The sequence below is a fragment of the Silurus aristotelis genome, assembly GCF_946808225.1.
Source record: "Silurus aristotelis genome assembly, chromosome: 5".
Lineage (NCBI taxonomy): Eukaryota > Metazoa > Chordata > Actinopteri > Siluriformes > Siluridae > Silurus > Silurus aristotelis.
The window spans coordinates 23,337,648-23,352,092 of record NC_139578.1 but is presented as its reverse complement, the minus strand read 5'-3'; positions in this window follow the sequence as shown (position 1 = coordinate 23,352,092).

Genomic DNA, 14,445 nt, shown 5'->3' with positions numbered 1-14,445 from the left:
ATTTAGCAAATTGTCTGTTTTCTGCTTCTCATAAGATCTCAACATTCTGCTATCTACTCTTTTAATCATAAACACACACAACACACTACTCACATGCACACATATATATACACATACCCACTGCCTCCTGTCACAGTTGTTCACAGACATCTCTTCAAGCTGACGGGCAAATGGACAGTTCTTTCAGCCTGTCTTCACATCAGATAACTAAAGTGTGTGTGTGTGTGTGTGTGTGTGTGTGTGTGTGTGTGTGTGTGTGTGTGTGTGTGTGTGTGTGTGTGTGTGTGTGTGTGTGTGTGTGTCTATCCATGTGTACAAGTGGCCACCTCTCCACCTTCTATAACTGTCTTTCTATATGACTACCTCCTTTCGTTCTCTTTGTATGAGTGTATAGTTGTGTCCTCTCAGTTAATATTAGTGCTTGTTCAGTGCTACCCACTTCCTTGTGCATTCAGACCCAGTTTCTTCCTATTAATCTTTGTCAGAAGTCACTGATTCAACATCATTTTTCATGATGTTCATCTGCACTTGTGACTCATTTTTTGCTGCAGTGGATGGTCCCACATGGAAACCCCAAAAAGTGGCAACTAATATTATACCATGCCTGTTTTAGTAGATTGTTACCTAGAAACTATAAATGTAATAAAATAAATATACAAACACACATACACACACATATACTAAACACAATTATAAATGCAGCACTTTTGTTTTTGCCCCCATTTTTCATAAACTGAACTCAAAGATCTAAGACTTTTTCTATGTAAACAAAAGGCCTATTCTCTTAAATATAGTTCACAAATCTGTCTAAATATGTGTTAGTGAGCACTTCTCCTTTGCCAAGATAATCCATCCACCTCACAGGTGTGCTGATGCTGATTAGACAGCATGATTATTGCACAGGTGTGCCTCACGCTGGCCACAATAAAAGGCCACTCTAAAATGTGCAGTTTTACTGCATTAGGGGGTCTGGGGGGTTTCTGAAAACCAGTCAGTATCTGGTGTGACCACCATTTGCCTCACGCAGTGCAACACATCTCCTTCGCATAGAGTTGATCAGGTTGTTGATTGTGGCCTATGGAATGTTGTTCTACTCCTCTTCAATGGCTGTGCGAAGTTGCTGGATAATGGCAGGAACTGGAACACGCTGTTGTATACGCCGATGAGGACAAACCTCAGGAATTCTTTGGTTATGCAAACCAATTGTTGGTCTCAGACAATCTTGGAGGTGAAGATGCTGAATGTGGAGGTCCTGGGCTGGTGTGGTTACACGTGGTCTGCAGTTGTGAGGCCGGTTGGATGTACTGCCAAATTCTCAGAAATGCCTTTGGAGACTGCTTATGGTAGAGAAATGAACATTCGATTCACAGGCAACAGCTCTGGTGGACATTCCTGCATTCAACATGCCATTTGCACGCTCCCTCAAAACTTGCGACATCTGTGGGATTGCGCTGTGTGATAAAACTGCACATTTTAGAGTGGCCTTTTATTGTGGCCAGCGAGGTGGATGGATTCTCTCGGCAAAGGAGAAGTGCTCACTAACACAGATTTAGACAGATTTGTGAACAATAATTGAGAAATTAAGGCCATTTCTGTACATATAAAAGTCTTAGATCTTTGAATTCAGCTCATGAAAAATAGGGGCCAAAATAAAAATGTGTTGCGTTTAAAATTTTGTTCAGTGTATATTAGGGATGTCAAAATTAATGCACGATTAACACAGCACGCATTTCTTTTTGACCATTGTTATTCAAAGTCTCTAATGAAGCACCAAAATCCGCCCTGATGCACACATCCAGCAATTAAAACCATCCATGTGAAAACCTAGCAAAAGTCTGGTGTCCTGTTGATTGACATAATTTAAAACATCATAATTACTTTACAATTTTTACAAGAATATTTTGTCTTTATGCTCTATGTTAAGTATGGTTTCATTAATAATAAACATACATTTGCATAAAGCACCCATTTTTTTCCCATGCCTATGTTGATTAAAGTATTAAAAACTTGAAAAGTATAAATTTTAGGTACATTTAGAACAGATAAAAATGTGCGATTAAGTTGCGATTAATAACAAGTTAATATATTGACAATAATATTGTCAAGGGACAATACTATAGAAATGAAACTTATTTATTATATTTTAGAGAAGTCAATGTTCACCTTGTTTAGCAGTACAAATTTACTGTCCTCAAAAAATAACTCAACATAGAGCCATTATTGCCTAAATAATTGGCAATGAAAGTGAGTACACCCTAAGTAAACATGTCAAAACATAATGACATCACAGAGCTGCTGGATGTAAGACATTTGAAGCTTATCCACCTTCTACTTGTTGGTTCTCAGTAGGGTTCATGTCTGGAGACATACTTGATCACTCAATCACCTTCAGCAAGACAGTTGTCATTATGATGGTGTGTTTGGGGTCGTTATTATGTTGACGTGATGTCATGTGCTGATCTTAAGACCTTGTTGATAGGTCTCAAGTTAAGTCAGAAGTTTAGAAATGTAGCATTCCTATTCGTGCCTCTGTGTTTATGAATTCCATATAGCTGTCTGCATTGTGCTTAAATCCATTTTTATATGTTCTATTAAATATGTTATATATTTATATCTGAACTGAGTTCTGAACAACAGAGTGAACATTTTCAGCATTAAATCCTCAGTACACTCAAGCAGCTACGACTATACACTAAACACACCAAGTGCTGTCTGCGTTTACTCTTTTACACATGTATAAGATTAATAATCCCACTATCTCACACAGAAGAGGATGGGTTTCCTTTGAGTCTGGGTAAACTCCAGGTTTCGCCCTTAGGGAGTTCTTCTAGCCTCTGTTGCCTCTGGCTTATTCTTTAGGGAGCTGAATCTACATGCAGACTGTCTACTGTTAAAAGCTTTATACACATAAAATAATTTCTGGCATTTGGCAGACACCCTTATCCAGATTGACTTACAGTTACTTGAGCAGTAAAGGGTAATGGGCCTTGCTCAAGGACCAGTAGTGGTCATAGGATTTGACCTCACTTCTGAATAAAAGTCCAGCATCTTCATAACTAAACTACCACTTAGATATCAAAATGCATTTAGAATATTTGTTTAATTTGTTATAAATGCAGTTTTTTTTTTTCCTGACAGCTCATTCCATTCAGGAATGCAAACATTACTGAGCAACAAACAATGCATGGTTTTATGAGCCATTAATTACATTATTACTATGGGGTTCCTCTGAGTGCCACAAAATTTCAATTATTTCATTATTTCAACAGCAGATAATGCTTCATTGCTATTTGTTACCAGCAAATTATTTAAGTTATGCAATTCATTAGATCAAATTAGAGCAAATAGCATTTGGTGCACAGAAATGTTTACCTAGAATTATCTATCAGACTTTCATTTTGGAATTTTCATTTTGTGGATGCAGGGAAGTCATTTTGTGTCAGTTTTAGTTTCAGAAGTACAACACTAGACACATAATGTCATTGGGTGCAATGCACGGTTTATTTTGTCTGTGTAATGCTTTCACAAAAAAGTTAAAACTTTTAGTTGAGTAGAAATGACTGAGTTATACAAATCTATGAGATGTATATGTATTGATGGTGTTGGATAGAAAACACTATACAGACAAAAGAGGTTCTTCCTCATGCTGCTACCACAAAGTTGGAAGCACACAATTGTATAGAATGACTTTGAATGTGGTAGCATTTAATTTTCCCTTCACTTGAACTAGGCGACCCAAACCTGTTACAGCATGACACTGTCCCTGTGCACAAAGCCAGCTCTATGACTATATGGTCTACATGGGTTGGAGTGGAAAATCTTGAGATGCCTGCTGTAGAGCTCTGACCTCAACTCTACTGAACACTTTTGGGATGAACTGGGACACTGATTGCACCTCAGGTCTCTTCACCATACATCAGTACGTGACTTTATGAATGCCCTCATTACTGAATGAGCACAAATCTCCACAAGCCCACTCCAAAATCCAAGTTAAACATCTTTTCAGAAGAGTGGAGGTTATTATAATGGCAAATGGGAACAAAATGTGAAATGGGATGTTTAAAAAGTACATACAAATCTATCAAATTTGCACATATATTGTTTTACCACTTCAAAGTAGCAATGAACATTGTTTTTCTAAAATGTGGAGTAAAACGAAAGATATGCATTAATATGTAGTAAAGTACAAGTTTTCCACAATTAAAATGCAAAATAAAAGTACAGTAATGAATAAATATACTTTATCATTCCCGTTGTGTCCAATACAAACATGCAATTCTTGTATTTAGAATTTAATTGTTTAAACAAAAGAGCATAATGTAGCATTAAATGACTGGAGAAAGTGGTACAGAAAGAACACTTACTGTAATGCTGAAGTGTATTTGTGTATAATTTTTGTCCAAAATAATTTCCTTTATCCTCGAAGTACAAAGAATCACGTTGTCATTTTGGTGCACATTTCAGCCATTATTAATCTCATCTCATCTTTCTTTTCGGCTTCTCCCGTTAGGGGTCGCCACAGCGGATCCTCCGCACGTTTGATTTGGCACATGTTTTACGCTGGATGCCCATTTTACGCTGGATGCCCTTCCTAACGCAACCCTCCCCAATTTATCCGGGCTTGGGACCGGCACTAAGAGTGGCTGGGGATGGTTCCCTGACCGGGAATCGAACCCGGGTCGCAGCGGGGGGAGCGCTGCATCTTAACCACTAGACCACCGGGGGACCCTTCAGCCATTATTAATATTGGGTGCAAAAAATCACCTACAGCTCCTTTGCTTTGCTGCTTATGCGATATATGCAAAGCGAAGGGCTCCAAGAAATTGAGTCAACCATAACTGCCAGGGAAACCGGCTGTGAATAGCATAAACATTTTTTTCATGTCCTTCAACTCCTTTTTGACCAATTTTGTGATTTCCCAGGTGAACCAGCAGTCATTTAGATGAGTCCCACCAAGCGAATGAGAGGGAGAGAACGATACAGACAGAGAAATTGGCTTGTCATTGTTATGAGCTGGTCTCCATTTGCACGCAGCATGGTTCCAGGAGAACACCAGGAGTGTTGAGGGCTCAGTTCGGAGACTACGCTAGAAATGGGTTCGAGGGACACTGGGGGACTGCAGCATGCTGCGGATCCCATTATAATCATTCCCTATGTTTAGGTATTACTGAAACACCCTGCACAACACCCACCCACCCACACACTCACACCCACACCTCCCCCCAATTCCCCCTGGACAGGTTAACTCTCTCACAATGTGCTGGCTGCCAGAGATATCACTGAAAAAATCTCTAGTTGTAGCCTCTGACATCAGCTGCGCTTCTCAGCTTCAGAGCATGGCATTCATCTGGGGAGAGGTCAGCTTCTGTGTGTGTGTGTGTGTGTGTGTGTGTGTGTGTGTGTGTGTGTGTGTGTGTGTGTGTGTGTGTGTGTGTGTGTGTGTGTGTGTGTGTGTGTGTGTGTGTCTGCAGGTGGGTGTGTGTGTTCGTGTCTGTGCGACTCATAAACCTCGAATGTTGATGGCATTTCTCAGTGGGAGAAAAAGGAAACAAAGATAAAAGTGAATTGAGTCAATAGGAAATGAATTCATGCAGTCCCTGGAAAAAAGGAGTAGAGGAAGTGGTTTAAAACAGAGGGAACAGGATTAAAGCTAAAAGGAGGGACAAGGGTCTCCGAGAGAAAGAAAGATAGATAGATAGATAGATAGATAGATAGATAGATAGATAGATAGATAGATAGATAGATAGATAGATAGAGAGAGAGAGAGAGAGAGAGAGAGAGAGAGAGAGAGAGAGAGAGAGAGAGAGAGAGAGAGAGAGAGAGAGAGAGATTACAGATCCGAGAGTTAAATTTCTGTCCCACAAATGACATCACATGTATATTATAGAAAAACAAAGTAATGTTGTTTAAAAAAGGAAACAAAACAAAAAAGATATTACGGTATAATTAGTAGTCTATCAATACGCTTTAAATAAGACTCTTATAGCCAATGAAGAGTGAAAGAGGTGAAGGGCCATTTCTAATAAAAGGCAAAATGGTTGGCTTATGCTTTGCTTCTTAAAAAAAAAAGCTTTTGAAGCCTTTGAATGGTTGGGAAAACACTTCAGGGTTAAAAAAAGGTGGGAAAAGCACTTTCCAAAATAGAAATGTTCAAACATCCTGTCCATTACTACAAGTAGCATCATATGAAGTATGGTGGAAACCAGCATGTCAGAAAACCTCTTCTGAAGGCTTTTCATGTTTGTGCCAATGTTTGCAGTTCAAATTAGACTTTTTTTATGGTTTGTAGCCTTTTCTACAGTATTTTAAACCAGGTACCCATCTACTTGACTAGAAACTGTACAGGAAAATTTATAATTTGCTACTAAAACAGGGATTTAATTCAATAATTATCCATCATCTATAGTACAAAAGTATTATATTCACTGTTCACCAGAGATGCCAAAAGTACACACATCCTTCACTCAGTAGAAGTACAGATGAAGTACTCATGTTTTAAAAGACTTTGGTAAAAGGTGAGGTATTATTTGCTACATTTGCCTGTACAGTTTCTAGTCTAGTAGATGGGTGGTTGGTATTGTATGAAGAAGTCTGGTGTGTCAGAGATGTGTGTGAGGGTGGTGCAGGACATGTATGAGGAGCAGTGAAGTGTGCAGTAGGAACGACAGACTGGTTTAAGGTGTAGTGGGTGGAGAAGAGTGACAGGAGTGATTTTTGATAGAAGAGTATCTGCAAGAGTGAAAGGGAAAGTTTATAGGACTGTGGTGAGACCTGCAATGTCGTATGATTTAAAGACAGTGGCATTGAGTAAAAGACAGGAGGTGGAGCTGGAGGAAGCAGAGCTGAAGATGTTAAGGCTTTCGTTGAAAGTGACGAGGATGGACAGGATTGGAAACGAGTTTATTAGAGGGACAGCTCATGCAGGACATTTTGTAGACAAGGTGAGGGAGGCGAAATTGAGATCATTTGGACATGTGCAGAGGAGGGACATTGGGTATATCGGTAGAAGAATTCTGAGGATGGAGCCACCAAGAAAGAGGAAAAAAGGAACGCCAAGGAAGAGGTTTATGGATGTGGTGAGGGAAGACATGCAGGTAGTTGGTTTAAAAGAGGAAGATGTAGAGGACAGGGGGTATGGAGACGGATGATCTGCTGTGGCGACCCCTAATAGAAGAAGCTGAAAGAAGAAGATATATATAATATATAATAATAATTTTTTATTAACTTTTTTTTATATTCCATAAGATTTTATCAAATTAAATAGAATAAATCAAATTGATGCAATACACTTTTTATTATCTTACTGCAGAATTTTTGTTCTCCCTAATTTGGCCCCCTTACCAATTCACACCCATTTACCAGTTCTCAAGTACAAACTGGTGAGTATGATGTCAAATACATGATTTCAAAAATGCCTTCATGAATTACATGAAGCCATTCTGCTTCCCAGGGTAGTGACGAAAGAGTACTATCTGCCCTCTTTTGATTACATAACCTGACATACATTGAGGAAAATAAGTATTTGAACACCCTGCTATTTTGCAAGTTCTCCCACTTAGAAATCATGGAGGGGTCTGAAATTGTCATCGTAGGTGCATGTCCACTGTGAGAGACATAATCTAAAAAAAAAAAAACAGAAATCACAATATATGATTTTTAAACGATTTTTTTGTATGATACAGCTGCAAATAAGTATTTGAACACCTGTCTATCAGCTTGAATTCTGACCCTCAAAGACCTGTTAGTCTGCCTTTAAAATGTCCACCTCCTCTACATTTATTATCCTAAATTTGATGCACCTGTTTGAGGTCGTTAGCTGCATAAAGACACCTGTCCAACCCATACAATCAGTAAGAATCCAACTACTAACATGGCCAAGACCAAAGAGCTGTCCAAAGACACTAGAGACAAAATTGTACACCTCCACAAGGCTGGAAAGGGCTACGGGGAATTTGCCAAGCAGCTTGGTGAAAAAAGGTCCACTGTTGAAGCAATCATTAGAAAATGGAAGAAGCTAAACATGACTGTCAATCTTCCTCAGACTGGGGCTTCATGCAGATCTCACCTCGTGGGGTCTCAATGATCCTGAGGAAGGTGAGAAATCAGCACAGAACTACAGAGCTGGGACCACCGTTTCTAAGGTTACTGTTGGCAATACACTAAGACGTCATGGTTTGAAATCATGCATGGCACGGAAGGTTCCCCTGCTTAAACCAGCATATGTCCAGGCACGTCTTAAGTTTGCCAATGACCATTTGGATGATCCAGAGGAGTCATGGGAGAAAGTCATGTGGTCAGATGAGACCAAAATAGAACTTTTGGGTCATAATTCCACTAAACATGTTTGGAGGAAGAAAAATTATGAGTACCATCCCAAGAACACCATCCCTACTGTGAAGCATGGGGGTGGTAGCATCATGCTTTCGGGGTGTTTTTCTGCACATGGGACAGGGCGACTGCACTGTATTAAGGAGAGGATGACCGGGGCCATGTATTGCGAGATGTTGTGGAACAACCTCCTACCCTAAGTTAGAGCATTGAAGATGGGTCGAGGCTGGGTCTTCCAACATGACAATGACCCAAAGCACACAGCCAGGATAACCAAGGAGTGGCTCTGTAAGAAGCATATCAAGGTTCTGGCGTGGCCTAGCCAGTCTCCAGACCCAAACCAATAGAAACTCTTTGGAGAGAGCTCAAACTCCGTGTTTCTCAGTGACAGGCCAGAAACCTGACTGATCTAGAGAAGATCTGTGTGGAGGAGTGGGCCAAAATCCCTCCTGCGGTGTGTGCAAACCTGGTGAAAAACTACAGGAAACGTTTGACCTCTGTAATTGCAAACAAAGGCTACTGTACCAAATATTAACATTGACTTTCTCAGGTGTTCAAATACTTATTTGCAGCTGTATCATACAAATAAATAGTTAAAAAATCATACATTGTGATTTCTGGATTTTTTTTTTTAGATTATGTCTCTCACAGTGGACATGCACCTACGATGACAATTTCAGACCCCTCCATGATTTCTAAGTGGGAGAACTTGCAAAATAGCAGGGTGTTCAAATACTTATTTTCCTCACTGTAGCTCTGTTAGTGGCTAGTGTATCTACCCGTGGGTTTATCCATTTATTCCACCCAATGTTAGATAAGTACAAGGTGGTATCAAACATTTTCAATAAATTTTCTAGCTCTGTTTACAAGAAAGTTCTTTCTTTATCTACATTTTACACACTATCATCTTTAAAATAGTCCCCTTGCACAGCAATACAGCGCTCCCAGTCCTGAAAGCAATTTTTCAAAGCTTGTCAAGCATCTTCTGTGATTCGCACTGGATCTCTGCAATGGTGTCAAAATGGCGATCTTTGAGCTGGATCTTCATCTTTGGAAAGAGGGCAAAGGGTGGGTAAGAAAGTGAGATCATGTAGACGATCACCATGCATGAGTTATCAAATAGTTTCTACATTTTTGAGTTGAGCTTGCAGAAGGTCTTCCTGATCTCTCATTGCCTTCGGGTAAGGTTCTTCCGCAATTAAAGTGCAAATGCCATTAAAAACTCCTTGCAAGACTTATTGCAGCATCACCATATGTAAAACGAATGTCATGTCAAACATCTCTGTGGTAGATTTGTTTAGTTTCACACCCAATTTCCCATTTGCCCTTTGTTCTAACTTGCTGTCCATGATGAAATCGCAGACATGGTAACACACGTGGTCAGATTAGCACCAGTTAGCACCATTAGACTCAAAACATTTTGATACCACCCCGTAAATGTGTATCATCAATACCCATTCCCAAGTTTTAGTACAAGACAAGCATTTCTACTTTTCAAAGCATTTCTGCTTTTTGTCCCACACATCTTACACTTATTAGCTATAGCATGTGTCAGTGATTTAAAACAAACATGAATTTTCATATTAGGCAATGTATTTTCCTGTTTCCATGTTTCTCAAAAAAAAAAACCAAAAACTATCCGCAAAACCCTCTCCCCTACTGTTTGATGAAGAGCACGAAAAGAGCTTGAAACCTCCTACTGTTCTTAAATACCATGAACGCTCCAGGTCTTGAAATGCTCATTTCAGTCTGTCCTCAGACACACTCCTGATAAAGCACAAAACAGGCTAATGAGTTCTGAATAGGTGATCATTTTTCTGGCATTTTCTAAGTGTCAGGATGAGCAGGAGTGCAGGGTCCGTGACCACGGATAGGAGAGGAGGGAAAAGGATAAAAAATGCTGAATACAATTCGTCTTTTGTCTTTATGAATAATGGGGAAGAAAATTAGCTATAGTGTGACAGTGTGGTATAAAGGCACATCAGTGTTGCTTTATGTTGCATTGGCTATCAGTGCTATTCACACACAGAGACACAGAGAAAGAGAGAGAGAGAGAGAGAGAGAGAGAGAGAGAGAGAGAGAGAGAGAGAGAGAAGAGAGAGAGAGAGAGAGAGAGAGAGAGAGAGAGAGAGTTGACCTCGCAACGTTTTATTGTAAATCTTATAAAGCTTGCAAAGTGATAAGAAGTGTGAGAGTGCTAAATGTGAACACACTCCTCTAGACAGGCTTTCGTCATTAACTCCAGAGTAATTACAAACACGTTGGCTTTGATTCCTGGGCAGCCAACAGCAACTGATACACACAGACAGCTACAGAGTCCAAAACGCTTTGTGTGTTGAGGAGCATAACTGAACTGAAGTGGCCACTGAGACAGACTTCCAGTTAGAAAAAAAAACAAAAAAAACAGCAATAACATGTGGTTGACTAGCATGAAGACATTAACGCCATACTTGAATTACAGTTTTACTAACAATCTGTAATTGGTGTAACAGGCTGATGCTTTTAAAGTGACATTGCGAGTTAATACTATAATGTCATCTAAAATAACAGACAATAATAAGAAAAACAGTTTTCTGCTTCACCTGGTCTTCAGGAAATGTGTAGAGATTAGTATAATGTCATTTCCTGTTAGAAAATGGTTTCACAGATAGATTCCAGAATTGGTTCAGTGAATGTTGGACTTAAGTGAATGGGAACTATGTTTCAGTAATTTCTACATTACTGCAAAAAAAAAAAAAAAATACAAGTTTTAAATAATGTTAATGATATTTAGAGACTAAATTGTAGCTATAGTGTCCAGGTGATAACATGTGATAGATTCAATTAGGTTGTTTATTAGTGGTAAACTATCGTTTAGTATCTTTTTTTAAAATCATTTATAAGTGCAGTGTCAGTGGAATACTAATGACACCCCTGGTTATGATAGGTCCATTGAATGATCTCACAAAGCTCCCTCCCATGAATCTGAAAGCCGAATTAAAAGGGATGAATATTTACACCTGGCGGCTGAGATGAAAATTAGGCTGCACATTAAAAATCCGCACATGAATACTCCAGCACATCCTGCAGTCAGAGTTTGTAATGTATCTCGGTGTCACTCTGTGATTGAAAGCAGTGCCGCGATTACCTTCCGCTGTGCTGTGGGAGTTAGTCACTAGCTTTTCAAAATAAACCTTCATTAAAAACTGGCATTTCAAATGGAACGAGAAAAAGGCTGTGCATTCTGCAAACGCCATAAATGATGCTGGCGTACCGCAGTCCCCACTAAGAGCTGATTATATTCAGTGCTGGAGTGTGCATGTGCTCATGCCATTTAATGCAGCTGTTCAGACGAGCTACATTTCGCATTACACTACAACAAGTGATTTGACAATAATTGCCTGGGTAGTGGCTAGAATGAACATTTACTGATTTTCACTGACTGGACACTTTATTTGGAACACCGATACACCTGCTCTATAATGTATTCAATTATGATCCAAATTGCCAAACATGTGGCTGTCAAACTATTTTTTTTAAATATTCTGACCACATTCTTGTCTAACAGTGGGAGAAACTGATATTGTCATCTGCTTGTCCACTTGTTGTGCATTCTGCAATGCTTTTCTGCTCATCACTATTATAAAAAGTGGTACATTTCCCCCTTACAACATTATGAGAATGTTAAATTCTCCCTCAACACCCCACTGCTATGCTCCCTCTACTGGCTACACTGATGCTCACCTACAAAATGCACCACCACTCCTTTACCCCACAGCACTTATGGTATCTCACCCTGCCTTCTCCCTCCCTCTAGCATCCTCTAGCTTTGCTCAGTTGAAGTCTGTTCTGACACCACTTGATGTCAGAACAGCTGAGTTACTAGCTGTCTTTAAACAATATCTAAAGCTTTACCTTACCCAGAAGAACTTAAATTAGAATTTGGGTATTCTTAGTCTGCAAACTAATGAGCCTGTATCAGGATGTTTTTATAGATAGAGACTTCAAAGCACTTTTGTAAGTCACTCTGGATGTCATAAATGTAAATGTTATTTGTGTAACTATATTCTTTCTGTTAGCTCAAACCATTCCTCTTTGTCCTATGTCATAATGGTTGACATGCTATTCTGTTGTGATCAAAAATGTAAGTAGTTTTTGCCAAGGTTAAAATCCTGATTCTGAATTTCTGATATAAATATGGCCAAAACTGAAGCTCTGAAACTGCATTTGCATGATTTTATTCACTGCACTGCTACCATTTGATTGGCTGACTGGATAATTGCATGCCCACATAATCAAGGTTACAGGTGTTTCCTATTAAATTGGCTGGTGCTTGTATTAAATTGTAAAACGATGAAATATTGAAAAAACTCCTGGCCTGAATATGATGACTAAGATGAAGGGCATGCTGAAAGTCACCACAGGCTTTTGAGATTGACTTGACAGAGGCCATCTGGCTAGGTCTTACGGGTCAACTCCAGTTTCCCTTTGGTTGGAAATTGGGCTGCCAAACATACACTGACCCATCATCTGTGGGTCTCTGAACGGACCACACTGGATGACTGCCAGTACAATTAGCATCAATTACACAGCAGGAGCAGCTGAGTTATCCCTTGGCTTTCTACGTGATAAAGAAGAAAATTGTCGGTGTGGGTTGGCATGTGCTTTCTAAGAGTTTCTGTGATCACAGCACGTGTTGATAAAACAGTAGCATGTGTACACCTGCCTCTGACTAGTCCACACTATTGTAAATAGAATTGGTGATTAGAGATGACAGCCGGAGTGCCCATTTACTCCTTAATCAAAAAAATCCACATGATCCCATGAAGGGTTATAAATCTCCCTTGCAATCTTTAATCATTATTCATAAGATTATTTGTAAAAATTTGTGGAAAGGCATTGGCCACTCCAGCGACCACCCAAATAAAGGAGGTTTCTCTATCACGACTGAACAGTTTAATGGGTGAGAGCTACAGAATTTTAAACAAAAGTGTTAATCAATTTCTCTTCCGATAAGCATTGATGAAATCCATTGGATGAGTTCTAATTTTCCTCCCATCTCATCAGACAAAGCGCTAAATTTTTTAATTGCCTGCATGTCATTCCTCTAGTCTGCTGTGGCTTATCAGCCGTGAGCACTTCGCCAAAGACAGACTTGTTCATTTCAGCAGTTTGAGGCGCGGCTGGGGGGCTCTGAGATGAGAGTAATTGACTGAGACTGCTGGCTGCCGTCCTTCAGAGCTGGCCGAACTCAGCCATAATGAGACATTTCCCCATGACTCGAGTGCTTTTTGCCCTTGCATTTGGCAACAGAGAGAATAAACAGAAAAAGAGCCTACAGTTAATCTTTTCTTTCTGCTGATTATATCAAACAGTAGCCAAATCAATGTCAAAAGTTAGTTTTTCATCTCAACATAGATGAATGTAGTCTCGGAAATGATTGCAATGATTTTTTTTGCAATGAAATTTTGCATTCTTGCCAGCTGAAGTAGATCCACAGGCAAATTCTTTCCATGGTGTTTTTGAGAAATTAGCAAAAACAGAATGGAATAACGGAGCAGTGGGCAACAGACACGCAAAGAGCTAACCGGTAAGATGTTATACAGCAACATGCATGTATTTTTTCATTGCATCTGAAATGCCACAGCGTGGTTCAATTCTCTCTTCTGATGTCTACTGAAATTATGTAATAGTTGCTGTGACACAAATGCAAGGCAAACGACAGATTTATTTATTTATTAGTGTGCTCATTCTTATACGTAAGCACATCTTCCGCTCAATCACAGGGATTGAAATGTTCTGGAAAACTTCTGTATTTTTCTTTTCAATAAAATCTTTGCAACCATCAGATATAACAGCTGTACATTTTACAAGTACATTTTATATACATTTTAATTATCTTTTGAGAATTAGAAAAGTTTAATTGAATAAGCTATCAGTTAGTCTGATTACTGTGAAGTGAAGTGGTATTAATGAAGTGAGTGGGAGGTATTACTGATCTCATGCCCTGTTTATTAAATGTATCTGCATTTTTAGTTACAATGTTTTGAAATGTATTACAACTATACTATCCACATTAGAAACTGCTGTATTTTTGATTACAAATATAAAAAAGCAAGTGTCACACCATGATGTTAT